The following is a 14,507-nucleotide window of genomic DNA, read 5'->3' as shown; positions in this document are numbered from 1 at the left end:
GCATATTTGTCTCCATTTGACATTCTTTTTCTAGATCTCCACTCCAGGTAAGGTCAAGAAAAGGGACAATAAAGTGCGTGTCCTAGCTTCTGAGTGGATTCACAGAAGGTAGATTCACAAAGGGATATAAATGCTTAATTAACTTTTTAAGTACCCAAGGCAAATTTGAGCAATCATTAAGATAGTTAGAACTTTGTGCTTTCACATTTTTACTGGAAAGAAGACCCTGACAAATAGATTTCTGCCAATATCCGTGTTCAAGATAGTCTAAACCTTAAGAATGGTAAGCAGCTTGGTGCCTAAAGACTGGACTAGATTTGCTCCGTAGGTGTTTACCAGTCCAATTTCTCAGATGTACACAGGAAGTCCAGCCTCCCAACAAACTCACTGCCAGGATTGGGTGATGAGGTCTCTTCCTCCAACTGCCCACACCTGGTAGTCCTAGAAGTAAAATACGCAGCTGGAAATTAGCAGACTAGATTTTATTCCTCCCCTTGCTTTGGCCTTGACTTAACCACTGGTGTGTAACAGGATGTTGTGGATCAGCTTTTCCTCTTGAAATTCCTTTGCTTTGTATTAAATACTTAAATATTTATTGATCAGATGTAAAATCTGTCCCATGTGAAAGGTGTAGGCTATAAATTTGTATTTTTTATATAGCAGGAGAAAATTTGTCATTAATTACTTTGTGATACCTTACAACACTACGCTAGGTAGTTGGTGTGTCTGGATTCGGATCCTGGCTTGAAAAATTGACAATGGGGCTTTGAATCTAGACATTGTCCCTGAATGTTTTACTTATCATATTGCTGTAGACCAATCTTCTGCCCCCAGTCCCACACAAAACTGGAGAAAAACTCTATGTGTTCTGTGTGAAAGCAGGTTTTGCTTTCCAGCCCATTTACCTGGATATTAGGGCAACTTTTACAGAATGTCTACATCACTAGTTAGGTACCTCATCAGCTATTTCACAAACGAGTTCCCTCCTTCAGCTGCATTATGTTGGCTTTGCGAAATCCCATTCTTAATATCAACTCTGAGATCTTTCTCCGACTGAAAAAAACTTGTGTATTTATGAGTTAACACTTTCAATTTCAAAGTCACCAGTTTAATGACAGACATTGATATCTCTCTGGTGCATTAGTTTCAGTCCCCTTTCCATGCAGTTCTGCCAATGCAAAAATGGAGAACTGTGGGAAATACAGCCCCCAAGAATCACTGTAAACACTGATTCATTCCACTAGATGGTATCCTTTCACTTAAATAAAACAGAATAGTTTCAGTGGCACACATCTGAGGTTGTTTGATTTTGGCATTGGTCTCTGGGGCCTCATTTCAAAGCTATAGATGGCAAATATGACTGCTGTGATGGTTCCCACTGTGCACCCAAAACACCATGGTAGAACAGTGATCAGTCTGCTTAACAAAGATTAAAAGATTGTGTCAGACACAGTGATATAACTCTGAATCCTGGAAGTTGGGTTTATAATTAGTACAGGTACTGCTGGGACAAATAAGGGAAAAGAAGTTGTTAGATATTTGCTTCAGGAATAACCCAAGTTTCCTTCACTTTTGGTGTGTGCTAAGGCTACAACAGGGTCCCATATAAAGCTGTTCCCAAAACAAGGTCATGAATGCTGGCTCTGGCAGGTGAAGGAAGAAAAATAATTGAGGTATGAGCATATGTATTGTATTTGCCCTTTTTCCACAAAGAAAAAAATCCGGCAGTCACAAATACAAAAAAAACCACTTTACTTGGTTACATTAAACATCACTCTATAAGAAGGGTTGGAAGGAGGACCCAGGGAACTACAGGCCTGTCAGCCTGACCTCGGTGCCGAGGAAGGTCATGGAGCAGATCATCCCGAGTGCCATTACGCAGCAAGTGCGGGGCAACCGAGGGATCAGGCCCAGCCAGCATGGGTTTATGAAAAGGAGGTCCTGCTTCACTAACCTGGTCTCCTTCTGTGACAAGGTGACCCGCTTAGTGGATGAGGGGAAGGCTGTGGATGTTGTCTACTTGGACTTTAGTAAGGCCTTTGACACTGTCTCCCACAGCATTCTCCTGGAGAAGCTGGCTGCAGACGGCTTGGATGGGTGCACTCTACGCTGGGTTAAAAACTGGCTGGGCGGCCGAGCCCAGAGAGTGGTGGTGAATGGTGTCAAATCCAGTTGGCGGCCGGTCACGAGTGGTGTTCCCCAGGGCTCAGTACTGGGGCCAGTCCTGTTCAACATCTTCATTGATGATCTGGATGAGGGGATCGAGTGCACCCTCAGTAAGTTTCCAGATGACACTAAGTTAGGTAGAAGTGTCGATCTGCTGGAGGGCAGGAAGGCCCTGCAGAAGGACCTGAACAGGCTGGATTGTTGGGCCGGGGCCAACTGTATGAGGTTCAACAAGGCTAAGTGCCAAGTCCTGCACTTCGGTCACAACAACCCTGTGCAACGCTACAGGCTGGGGGAGGAGTGGCTGGAGAGCTGTCTGGCGGAAAAGGACCTGGGGGTGTTGGTTGACAGCTGCCTGAACATGAGCCGGCAGTGTGCTCAGGTGGCCAAGAGGGCCAATGGCATCCTGGCCTGGATCAAGAATAGTGTGGCCAGCAGGACCAGGGAGGTGAGAGTGCCCCTGTAGTTGGCACTGGTGAGGCCGCACCTCGAGTCCTGTGTTCAGTTTTGGGCCCCTCACTACAAGAAGGACATGGAGGTGCTGGAGCGTGTCCAGAGGAGGGCAACGAAGCCGGTGAAGGGTGTGGAGCACACGTCTTATGAGGAGCGGCTTAGGGAAGTGGGGTTGTTTAGCCTGGAGAAGAGGAGGCTGAGGGGAGACCTTATTGCTCTCTCCAACTACCTGAAAGGAGGTTGTAGCGAGGTGGGGGTCGGTCTCTTCTCCCTAGTAACGAGTGATAGAACGAGAGGAAACGGCCTCAAGCTGCGCCAGGGGAGGTTTAGGTTGGATATTAGGAAAAACTTCTTCACCGAGAGGGTGGTCAAGCATTGGAACAGGCTGCCCAGGGAAGTGGTTGAGTCTCCATCCCTGGAGGTATTTAAAGAACAGATAGATACGGTGCTTGAAGAAATGGTATAGATGGACTTGGCAGTGAGAGGTTAATGGTTGGACTCGATGATCTTAAGGGTCTTTTCCAACCTGGACGATTCTATGATTCTATGATTTTCTGTTGTATTCTGGAAACAAAATATCAAAAGGTAAAATAAAAGACTCATACTTTATTTACTCATACAAGAGTAAATAAAAAGACAATTGTCATATATGAAAATATTGCATCTGATAGAATAAGAAAAACTTCCACCTGAGTCAGTTTGAAACTCTCTGTGTGTTTTCAACAGATACACTCCAAAAAAAAGTGTTTGCTTGAAATTTCTTGCAGGAAGGAGCTTGGTTTTCAACATAGATTTAGCTGTTACAGAGATCTCTGCTATTGGTTTAAGAGAAACATGCGAAACAGACCTATATAAGTCCCTTATAGGGGCGTGCTTACTGACTACTGAGGCAGAAATGAGGATGTGGACAGCTTGGTGTGTGGCCATGTACTTCTTTGGAGCAAGTAAGGCATCCGTAGAGCCATGATACCTGCTTTGCTCTGGGAGAATGTAGCTTACTTGTTTTACTGTGGTTTTGTTTTGCTTTGTCTTATAGGAGCTGAAATCACCCAAACCTCAAGTCTGGTCCTGAAAGAAGATGAGAAAGCTACTCTGACATGCAGTCAAAATGATAATCACAATTATATGTCCTGGTATCTGCAGCAGCCAGGGAAGGGGCTGCAATTGCTCTTTTATTCCATTGGTGCAAATATGGAACAAGAGGGTGACATTCCCACTGGATACAAAGCTAAACGGTTAAACCTCGCAGACTTCCATTTGGATATTTTATCTGTGAAGATGAACAATTCAGCTGTCTATTTCTGTGCCAGCAGTTTGGACACAACACTTCAAAGTCCCTTGCTTTCTTTACATAAACTTCTCTCCTTTCCAGCACCTTCCCTCAGAAGGGAGCTGCTCTCAGCACAGGAAAAGGGTATGTAGGCCTATTGAAAAACCAGATGTTGCCAAGGAATTGGAACAAGAGAGGCAGAATAGGTCTTTGAAGTGCAGGTTAATTGCTGAACTCCTCTTTCCTGATCAGCTATTTATTCTGTATCTCATCAGAACAATCAATAAAGATTGTTAATCAAATGCAGATATAAAATAAAGGAAATGGAAACTGCAATCTACACAGCCACAAATTATTGTCCCCTAAGCCATTTTCTTACCTGACACAGAACAGTTACTTGAAATATATGTATGTCTAAGTGTGAAATACTTTAGAGATAGTGACTTGTATGTGTACTCTCATTCCTCTCTGAATATTATCAAGCAGTGAAAGCCACAATGCTTTTCACTGTGCTTGGAAAGGTTACCCTAATCACAAGAAATCTGTAGAACTAAGATTGTCAACAGTAATGAGAAGGAGCCTGAACAAAAGACAATACAAGAATAGAAGCTAAACAGAGCTAATATGCCACAGATTTGATTAAAATGACAGAAGAACAGCCATTACCATGGTCTGCAAGTGCATAGACACAGTCCTGAAAAGTTACATGTGTGTGGAGGATATAAAGAAGAAAGGAACAGAGTACAAAGTAGTATGCAACTTAGAATGAATTCACACTCAAGCAAAATAACATGTAGATTTCCATTTATTCAGAAATTGTTCTGACTATCCAGTTCACTTCTGACTACATAGTGAAGCACATGCCACTATGTGTGTCACATCTATCTCTTTATGCCTCATACTAACCTCTCTCACAGCCTAATAAGCAGCAACACAGTCTATATTAATCTGGTTTATTCCTTCTCTCTATGGATGAGTTCTGATTGTTTTTTTCTCCTAGACAACTTTGTGGTGTTCCTCATTCAAAGTCTTGTAGCTCTCTCTGACTTTGAGCGAAGCTCTAATAGAAACACTGCTCCAGAGAGCATCCATATTTTGAAGACGAAAATGTAGAGGGGTGAGCAAGCAGGATGTGAATGTAAGCTTATTTACTATATAATCTCTCCCTGATGGAATATTTTAGACTTGGCATGAAGATTCTTTTGTCTCACACACAAAGACCTACCAGTGTCTTTCCAGTACCACCATTCTCCCAGGTAGTGTCATTGATGCAGTGGAATTAGTCATAGCATAAGGTACTCTTTGGTGTAAGCATTCCATAACGATAAGGTAACAAATTGTCCTAAATTGTCCTACAGCAAGAAAGCATTAAGCAAAGTCCTTGTGATGTGTAAAAGTCACCTGCATAATTTGCTAGTTCTGAAATAAATAAGAATAATAGTCTGTTTCCAGACAGAGCATTTTAGAAAGGTTTAAAGAAAGGATATAGAATGGGACCATTCCATAATTACAGACACAGCATCCATATTCTGAGATTATTCTTATCCTAATCTGAATTATGTCAAATTGTATTGTAAATGCTGTAGGGCAAAGGAGTATCTATATTAACACATATGGAGGATAAGCATACTGAACTTATAGGGAAAATTTCAATTTGTGGTTATTACGCAGCATTTCTTCACTGGGAAAGGAGTTATTGGATTACAGGCACATCCCCTGGGGAAAAGGTGAAAGAACCTTTATCTGCATCATTTAAATATCAACTGGCTGGCTAGGGAGTAGCTTTGCAGAAAAGCAATTGAACAGTAAGTTCAACAGTAAGTTGAACTTGCTGCTGAGTAAGCAGCAAGCCCTTTCAGCAATGAAGGTTAATTACATTTTTGGTTGCATTAGCAAGAATGCAGTTAGCATGTTGAAGCACTTGTGAGGCTATATTTGGAATACTACCTCTATTGTCCATACACACCCCTACCCTGCCTCAGCCCCAGCACAACACAGATATCAACAAACTGTAGAGAGTCCAGCAGAGGGTGACTAAGATGATCAGGGGACTAGAGCAGAAACATAAGAGAAGAGGCTGAGGAAATTGATTTTGTTCATCTTGGAGAGAAGCAGGCTAAAGAATGTCTATTTGCATGTCTCCAGCTGCCTAAATAGCGTTGGAGTCTTAGAGGGGCACAGCGGAAGCTATTGGGTGCAAGCTGCAGCAAGATAAACTCTGATTAGACATAACAGAAAAATGCTTCCTTTTGAGGATGCTTCAGCACTAGAACAGATTTCTCAGAGAGCTTGTCAAATCTCTGTCCTTGAAGATATTCAGAAAACACCCGGACAAAGCTCTGAGCAACATGATCTGGCTTTGGAGTTAGCCCCATTTTGAACAGGAATTTGGATTGAGAGATCTCCAGAAGTCCCCTCCCATCAAAATTTTTCTACAAGTATGTGATTTTTATCATCTTGTTTTGCTGTTTTGAGACACCTAGAAAAAGCGTAGGTTTTTTTTTTTTTTTAATTTGTAAAAGCAGGTCAGCAACTCCCCAAAACCCACAAGTCTTCCGTTTTTTGTGTGTTGCACAACAGAAACAGCAGCTGTGCATGCAAAACCCATCTGCAGACTGCAGTAACAAGAAGATTGTGTGATAACATGAGACAAAAAAACCCACCAGCTTTCATAAGGCCCGTATGTGTCACTATTTCTGTCCAACTGTAATATAGCAAACAGAGAGCTGCACCCTGTGCCTCATCCTGAGAGGCCGGGGTGCTGTTGTGGTAAGAGAGGCTGATGCGTTATCAAAACGTTTTTTTGAGTAAATGTCAAACCGCATCCTGTTTTGTCTAAAATTCAACTGCTGTTCCCTTAAAAACATATTTTCAAACATATTTTGGCATGTCATCCGCTCTGATTCTGAGGTACTGTTTTCTGCTGAGTCCTTCAGAGATATTTCCCCCTTCTGTTGAAGACCCTGGCTATGCTAGACAGAAGGTCCCTTCAGGGTCTCCAGTCTATGCTTCCTACTCCTTCTGCCTTGATATTGCATTCCTAGATGTTCTGCTTCCAAAGCTCCACAAGCACTCTTCTATCCTGGCCTGTGTTATTCCTACCTCTATTTAGGATATATCTATACATAAAGAGTATGACTCTGTTCTCCATTTATTCCCGAGTAAGCTGCTTCTGAATTAGCAATTGTTTAACTTGTGCCATAAAGTAATAGCTTAATGAGGTGCAAAGTGGATGAAAGATCTTCAGAAACACTCTCCAGGATCAGAAATCCCTTGGTTTTACAGTTTATGCTGCACAGAAATGGTGCCCACAAACACAGCTTTAAAGAACCACCCCCTGGTTCCTCCTCTCCCACAGATTACATTCTCTTCCCTTTTTCTGAGTTGCATCCTTTTTTTTCTTTCCTCCTTTGCTTTTCCTGGTCTTTCTTATTTTTTATCTTTAGCCTTAGTGAAGCTTTGCTCACTCAAATCCTTCCACTGCACTTTTTTTTTTTCCTTATCTAGAACACTGAGCCATGTTCCTTTTTCAAAATAGAGTGTTAATGCTGACCTTCATATAAAAATTTTCTGAGGAGCTTGTTCTCTTTTCCTCCTCCTTATTGGCACAAAATTTCTATTTCCTAATTTACCATACCCAGAAAAGCCACTCCTGAAAAGATTTCCCACCCCTGAAAGTACTGTACTAGCCCCTGGAGATGCAGTATGCCACTTCACTTAGGTAATGTCTACAGCATTGAAATACCAGGACCACAGGGAAGATCCTGTTCATCTTTCCCATGCAGTCCTTCACTCTCTTTAGTTCCCTTTCAAGTTTAAAAAAAAAAAAAATTTTCATTTAATCTGTTTTGATTTTAAGCATCCTCTTCCCCATGAACCAACAAATACTGCTTTTAGGCATGGGATTTAGCAAAACTCTGACTGTTGTGTCCCAGACAATGACTTTTTTTTAGGCCACTTGCCATCATATATCCTACCATTTCACAGTCTAGCAGACTGAAGTGTAATCACACAGCCTGACATTTGCCCTCATCCCTTACTTAATTCTGCAGAATTTTGAATCACCTAATTGGAAATCCCTTACCCATGCACGCTCCTTCCTGTAATTCATACAATGATCAGATGCTTAACCCACGAAATCTGTTTTCTCCTCTCCCATAATTAATGTTCTGCCTGCTTCAAGTGATGAGGGACCCAAAACTAGATGTCCTTTTCAAGGTAAAGTTTTATCATAGCCACCAGAAAGAATTCCTACTATACACATTTCTTGGGAGGTATTGCTTCAGATATGCAAATGCTGGCTCCCACGGGAAGGTCAGTACCTCTGGCATGTGTTAACAAAAACGTTTGTCAAGGAGGGTGAGAGAGAATTGACAGATGCACTCAGTTTTGCTGTCGGCCTCTACTTATCATTCAGAGTAGTCACTGAGGTCTGTTGTCTGAAATAGAGCGGGAAACCATAAGAAAACAGTACTTATCTGTTGTAACTGTATTAAGGTTTTGAAGGGTCGAGGACAAAGAAGGCTCCGTCAACTCCTCTTTTCCCTCTTTCCCCTCCCCATCCTGTGTGATCTAGGAAATTTTGGACACAGGAGTTCACCAACTGGGAGGAGTGGGGAGCTGTTTATTTTCTGTTCTCAGGACCCTGGGACCCTGGCTTGTGCCGACAGATAATTGTTCCCTATTCCATGTCACATTTGGCACAGAACTTGCTCACCAACCTTTTTTGCTTCCTTCACTTCAGATTATATCCTTTTGTCCTTTTGTTTCAAATGCTGTTTCTCAAGTATATTAGTCCTTTGCTTGGATTTTCAGACACCAGTCCCTTGCAATCAATCCTCCTCCTCTTCATAAAATACAGAATTACTAATTTGTCCTTTAGTCTAGCTTTCAATTCCTGAATAGAGTGTAAGTGCCTTGATCTGCAAGTTATCTCCAGTTTATGAGTGTTACTTCAAGAATCAAAACATCATCTTCTTTCTTCTAGGGGCTCCCACACTCATACCCTGTGTTTCTTTTTGGTTTTGTTTTTTTTTTTTTTTCCCTTCTTCTATATCTCTGTCTATTTCCTTGAATTTTTCAAAAGCAAAAATCACCTTTGCTCTTTTGCAATGATCAGGGCAAATGTAGCAAAAATTGTTTATGAAAATAACAATTGCAACTATAAGACTGATCACCTCTCTCACTGATACACAGAGTAACTTAAACATGACTTGACTAAAATAGAAAATATAGGTATAAAAAGAAATAATTGAAAGACAAAATTATTTCTGAGTTTCCTTTGTTTTATTTCAAACATAATTTGTAAACAACATTTTCTTAATTGTAACGGTCAGCTTGGTCCCTCCTCCAAATTGCAGTGGCTCTGTGTGAGCATAGCTAAAAATTATTGCTAAAATTGCTAAAATTTTGCAGATAGAACTCCAAATGGCTAAGATTGTTACTCTGTGTTGTCTGAGTTTGTGTAAAGGAGAAATCAACTCAAATTTCCTCCCTTAATGGGGAAGCAAATGCTAAGACTTTATGTAAATTATTGAGGGACATTACATTGTTTAGTTGAGGATATTAAAAAGTGCTCCTTTTGTTCACGCCTTGTGAATTTGAGACCCATAAAGGCATTTTTGCAAAAAACAGTTTCTCAGAAAACAGTTCTCCTTTTTGTTTGAAACAGCCGTGGGACTACATAAGTAATAGCTGTAATCTCTTTGCTCAACATGATATTTTCTCCTTTTTGAAGTGTTTTGAGGAGATTAAAGAAGTGACAAGCACAGAACAGGAAAAATTACTCCATTTTATGGGATTATTCCCATCTGTTCCCTAGCACTAAGATACACTTTTTTACTGATAATGACATAAAAAAAGATATGCCAGGTTCCCCTCAAATCTATCATCAGATCCTTTTAAAAAAAAAAACCAGATGCATTAACTGACAGGTGACTTTTGATCTATTCACTGAATTTTTCTTTGCTACCACCATGAGCCTGGTGCTGTCACCAAGCTAATCTCGAGTAAGAACACAGTGAGAGAAAAAGCAGCTACCATGCCTCTCCTGAAAGGGTGTCACTTCTCATCTGGCTAGTGTTCTGTTCTCTTCTCCACCACTCTTGAATTCTGAATTATTTTGGCTAGAAATCAGTCTATTTTTTATTAGCAAATGTGTGAGGATTTGCTTAGATGACAGATACTAGAAATGGAAGACAGCTCCTCTTCTCACCAGTCACACAGGCAAATATAATGGAATATGTTCTAAAGCTTTGCCCTTTCCTCATTTTGCTGCACTTATTTTAAATAGGAATGCAAAATTGTTAGAATAGCTGTGTTGGTCATACTGAAAGGTTCTGCTAAACTAACACAATACGAAGAGTGAATGCCAATCGAAGACTGTAAGACTAAGGAAGACATGTAGTGGTTACTTTCCTAAAATACTCTTTTATCTCCGATGGTTTTAAGTTTGGAGATCACAGTAAAATTGAAGAATCGTTTATAGTTTTGTCCTACTTTTCTGATCTCACATCGAATCCATATAAACTTTTAATTTATAAATGTGTTTAGTAATAGACACTTCTTTTCTTCCTTTATATCAGCAGGCATGGATTTAACAATTACTCTAATCTGCCTTTTGCCAAGATAATAGATCATTTTAACCCTGCTTCCTAAATCAACCCATTTGCACATTTTATTGGTTTTGTCAGCATTTTGTTCTGTCATGAATTAATATTCTACAGTAAGAAACAAAAATACCTAAGGAAATTTACCAAGCACTGTCGGCTGGGTGCCCTGCCCAAAACACACACACTGAATTTGCACAATATTTTGAAGAAGTACCAGAATTCTCTGCCACTAGAAGCTCTCAACTGCACATAAAGCTTGTATGATAACATGCTATATCTTACCTTTCCTGAGGTCATAAACAGAGGGAACTTTTATGCTCTCATCTGTGTTAGAAAATACTGTGCTTTTTGCAGAAGAATATGCTGAAACAGATGGTATACTGCTCCAAGACGAACTGTATGTAGTGAATCCAGCCTATCTAGGAAGTAGCTCTTTCCATCTCTATCTGTGTCCTGTTCTCAGTTGTAGTTTCAGAATTTAATCTGAGACACCTTCTGTCAATAAAAGCAGAAACCGTGAATCTCTCCCCTTTCTGCCATCACTAAGCTGTACTAAAGAAGAGTTGAGTTTCTGGATCTCACTCATCCTGCACCTATTTCCCCTGACTTCCCTCTTGCCCAGTTTTCATACAAAAGATTTCTTTTTGTCTTAAAAAAATATTTCAGTGTCATGTATTTATTAAAAGTGTAGGCTTCTTTTCCTTACCTAGTATTGTTACCTGGATCTTAGGACCAAAGTGCTGAATATGCATCACAATACTACAGAGACTATCTCAAAATACATCCCTCCCCATAAGAAAAATGGGAGGGAGCAATATGGACACCCCATGTGAAAAATCCAGGAAGGAGATGTGTCATCCTGGGAGACAATCCCAGGGACTGATGCTCACAGGAGACATTGCACGAATGCTGATAGTGCTAACAAGTAGGCCACAGAGTCCACTTCCTAAAAAGTAGTGGTGTAAATGCTAATTTGCAGCAAACGGGAAACTAGCCTGGACAACATCCTAAGGAGTATCCTATTGGGTATGTCGTCAAAAGGATAATATGGTGTGGAAGGGTAGATACAGTAGACGTTCTTGTAGCCTCCTTCCTAGAAGTCACTTACCTGACATGGTGCTTTCTCCTAGCAAGAAGATCGTTTGTAAATATGTTGAAATTATTATTTTTTTCTTATGATAGTATTGAATTCATTTCTCCTCGTCCCTCAACCAGACAGAATCTTCCAAGGCCACATATGGGAGAAGACAGACATTGCGTGAAGCAATATGATGGGCATGTGGCTGCTCATTAATGACCACAAACCTGCTGATTTCTGTTCAGAGGATGTCCTGCTTGAGACTGTCCTGTGATGGTGGAAATATATCTAGAATGGTGATGTACTGAGCAATATGGTTTTTCTACACACACAATCTGCAATGAATTCTAGACTAGAAACCCTCCCATGTGAAGACAGACAGGAATGCTGCCAGGATTTCATTACACGACAAAAAGATTTTTTTATGTGAGTGACTTCTGGGTATCAGGAGGAGAGGATTCTCTATATTTTGTCCACCTGTTCTTGCTGGGCATACTCCTAGAAGCCCTTCTATCTTTCCAGGTGTCTCTGCAATAGAGACATGCAACATAGCCAAGAGGCTGAGCCTGATACAAAACCAATGCTTCTTTCAGCTCCACCACCAGTGGCTGAGGATAAACTTTTAGAAATGCAAGTCTGTGCTTATATACACTGAACTTTAGAAAATAAATGGTCTTGGCTGTGTTGCATATCTCTATTGCAGAGGCATCTGGAATGATAGAAGGGCTTCTATACCTCTGTATTCAGAGTTGTTCTGTGTTATTTGTCTCCCAGGATGACATATCTCCTTCCTGGATCTTTCACATGGGATGCCTTTATGACAACATGCTATATCTTACCTTTCCTGAGGTCACAAACAGAGGGAACTTTTATGCTCTCAGTGTTAGAAAATACTGTGCTTTTGCAGAAGAATGTGCTGAAACAGATGGTATATTGCTCCAAGACGTGCTCTATGTAGCTAATCCAGCCTATCTAGGAAGTAACTCTTTCCATCTCTATCTGTGTCCTGTTCTCAGTTGTAGTTTCAGAATTCAATCTGAGACACCTTCTGTAAATAAAAGCAGAATGTCCAATGCTGTAGAAGACTGAGCCTGAGGTCCACACTAAAATCCAGGTGACCAGCCTGGACTTAGACACCTCAACAGGTTGGAGTGAGTGTCCTGTTCACCTGAATCCAGGGTGCTGGCCACAGCTGCACTGAGGGGCTTGACTGATGTGTTTGCTGTACAGTGTGTGTGTGTGTGTGCACATGCCACCGGGGAGAGTGCAGAGTTTTCATGGCATGATTTAGGTGTGAGGTAGTCACAAGAAGAAAACACCACTCAATTACATAGAATCTAAAATATATTTACTAAGTGGGCTGGGTATAGTGGGTGGATAGCAATTTCTATTCTAAGATTTCTGGCATGTGCACACACACACTCTATACGGCGAACACATCAGTCAAGCCCCCACAGTCCAGCTGTGGCCAGCACCCTGGACGTCAAGCTGAGTCTTCTACAGCATTGGACATTCATTAACATGTTTGGAGGAGGTCTTGTCTCAAATATTTCTCTAACTTAGATGATTGGCATAAATCAACATTGGCCTTCCGGGTCATGCCACTCCAGGCTGATCTCTTTGACTTTCTCCATATCTGAAGCCAATTAGCATTTGTTACCTTGGTGACAATCACCTTCTAGCCTCCCACTGTGTATGTAACAAGGATGTAAAGTTTGGTGGATGTAGTCAGGAACTCTCAGGTAGGTCTCCTTGATAACAGTGATCTGTGCTTTGTTTCTCAGCTTATCCTGGAATTGCCTAATGAGTGAGAACAGGACAGATGTAATAAAAGTCTTATTCTGTCTAAGTGGCACTTTCAGGCAGGCTTCACTCTGTGATACTTTCTGTCAGGGCCTGTGTATGCCTGTAGGCAATGTCCCTGACCACACTCACCAGGGACCTCCACCTTCTGCCCAGGATCTCCATTTAAGCTTAGACCTGGGCCTTCAATACTTCCCTGATCTATGTTGTAGGTGTACCTGTATCCAGCCCTGTCTCTGACCCTTCCTCCTGAATGGACCTTGTACCTATGTTGTAGGTAACTTGTCTTCTGGATGGATCCCTCATATGCAAATTGTAGCTTGTGACCAGTCATGTCTTTGGTCCTGTATCTTGGATAGACTCTGAATCATGAGTCCATGTGCCAGTAATGTGCCCTTGTGGCAAAGAAAGCTAATGGTATCCTGGACTGCATGTGGAGTGCTGCCAGCAGGTCGACAGAGGTGATCTTTCCCCTCTACTCAGCTCTGGTGAGGCCACACCCAGAGTCCTGTGTCCAGTTCTGGGCTCCCCAGTACAAGAGAGACATGGACATACTGGAGAGAGTCCAGCAAAAGAGCCACAAAGATGATTAAGGGACTGGAGCATCTCTCATAGGAGGAGAGGCTGAGAGAACTGGGACTGTTCAGCCTGGAGAAGAGAAGGCTTGCAGGGATCTTATCCATGTGCACAAATACCTGAAGGGAGGATGCAAAGAGGACAGAGCCAGGCTCTTCTCAGTGGTGCCCAGGGACAGGCCCAGAGACAATGGGCATAAGCTGAAACACAGGAGGTTCCTTCTGAACACAAGCAAACACTTTTTTACTGTGAGGGTGACTAAGGACTGGAGCAGCTTGTCCAGAGAGCTTGTGGAGTCTCCATCCTTAGAGATAATTAAAGCCCCCTGGGTCCTGGGGAACTGGCTGTAGTTGGGTGGACAAGAGGACCTTGTCCAACCTTTAGGTTGGACATTAGGAAAAGGTTCTTCATGCAGAGGGTAGTGGAGCACTGGAACAAGTTCCCCAGGAGGTAGTCACAGTGCCAAGCCTGACAACATTCAAGAAGCAATTGGACAACGCCCTCAGACATATGGTATGATTTTTGGGCTTGTCCTATGCAGGGACAGGAG

The sequence above is a fragment of the Nipponia nippon genome, unplaced genomic scaffold, assembly GCF_047370975.1.
Source record: "Nipponia nippon isolate SJK-2023a ecotype South Korea unplaced genomic scaffold, ASM4737097v1 scaffold_2, whole genome shotgun sequence".
Taxonomy (NCBI): Eukaryota; Metazoa; Chordata; class Aves; order Pelecaniformes; family Threskiornithidae; genus Nipponia; species Nipponia nippon.
This window is presented reverse-complemented; position numbering follows the sequence as displayed.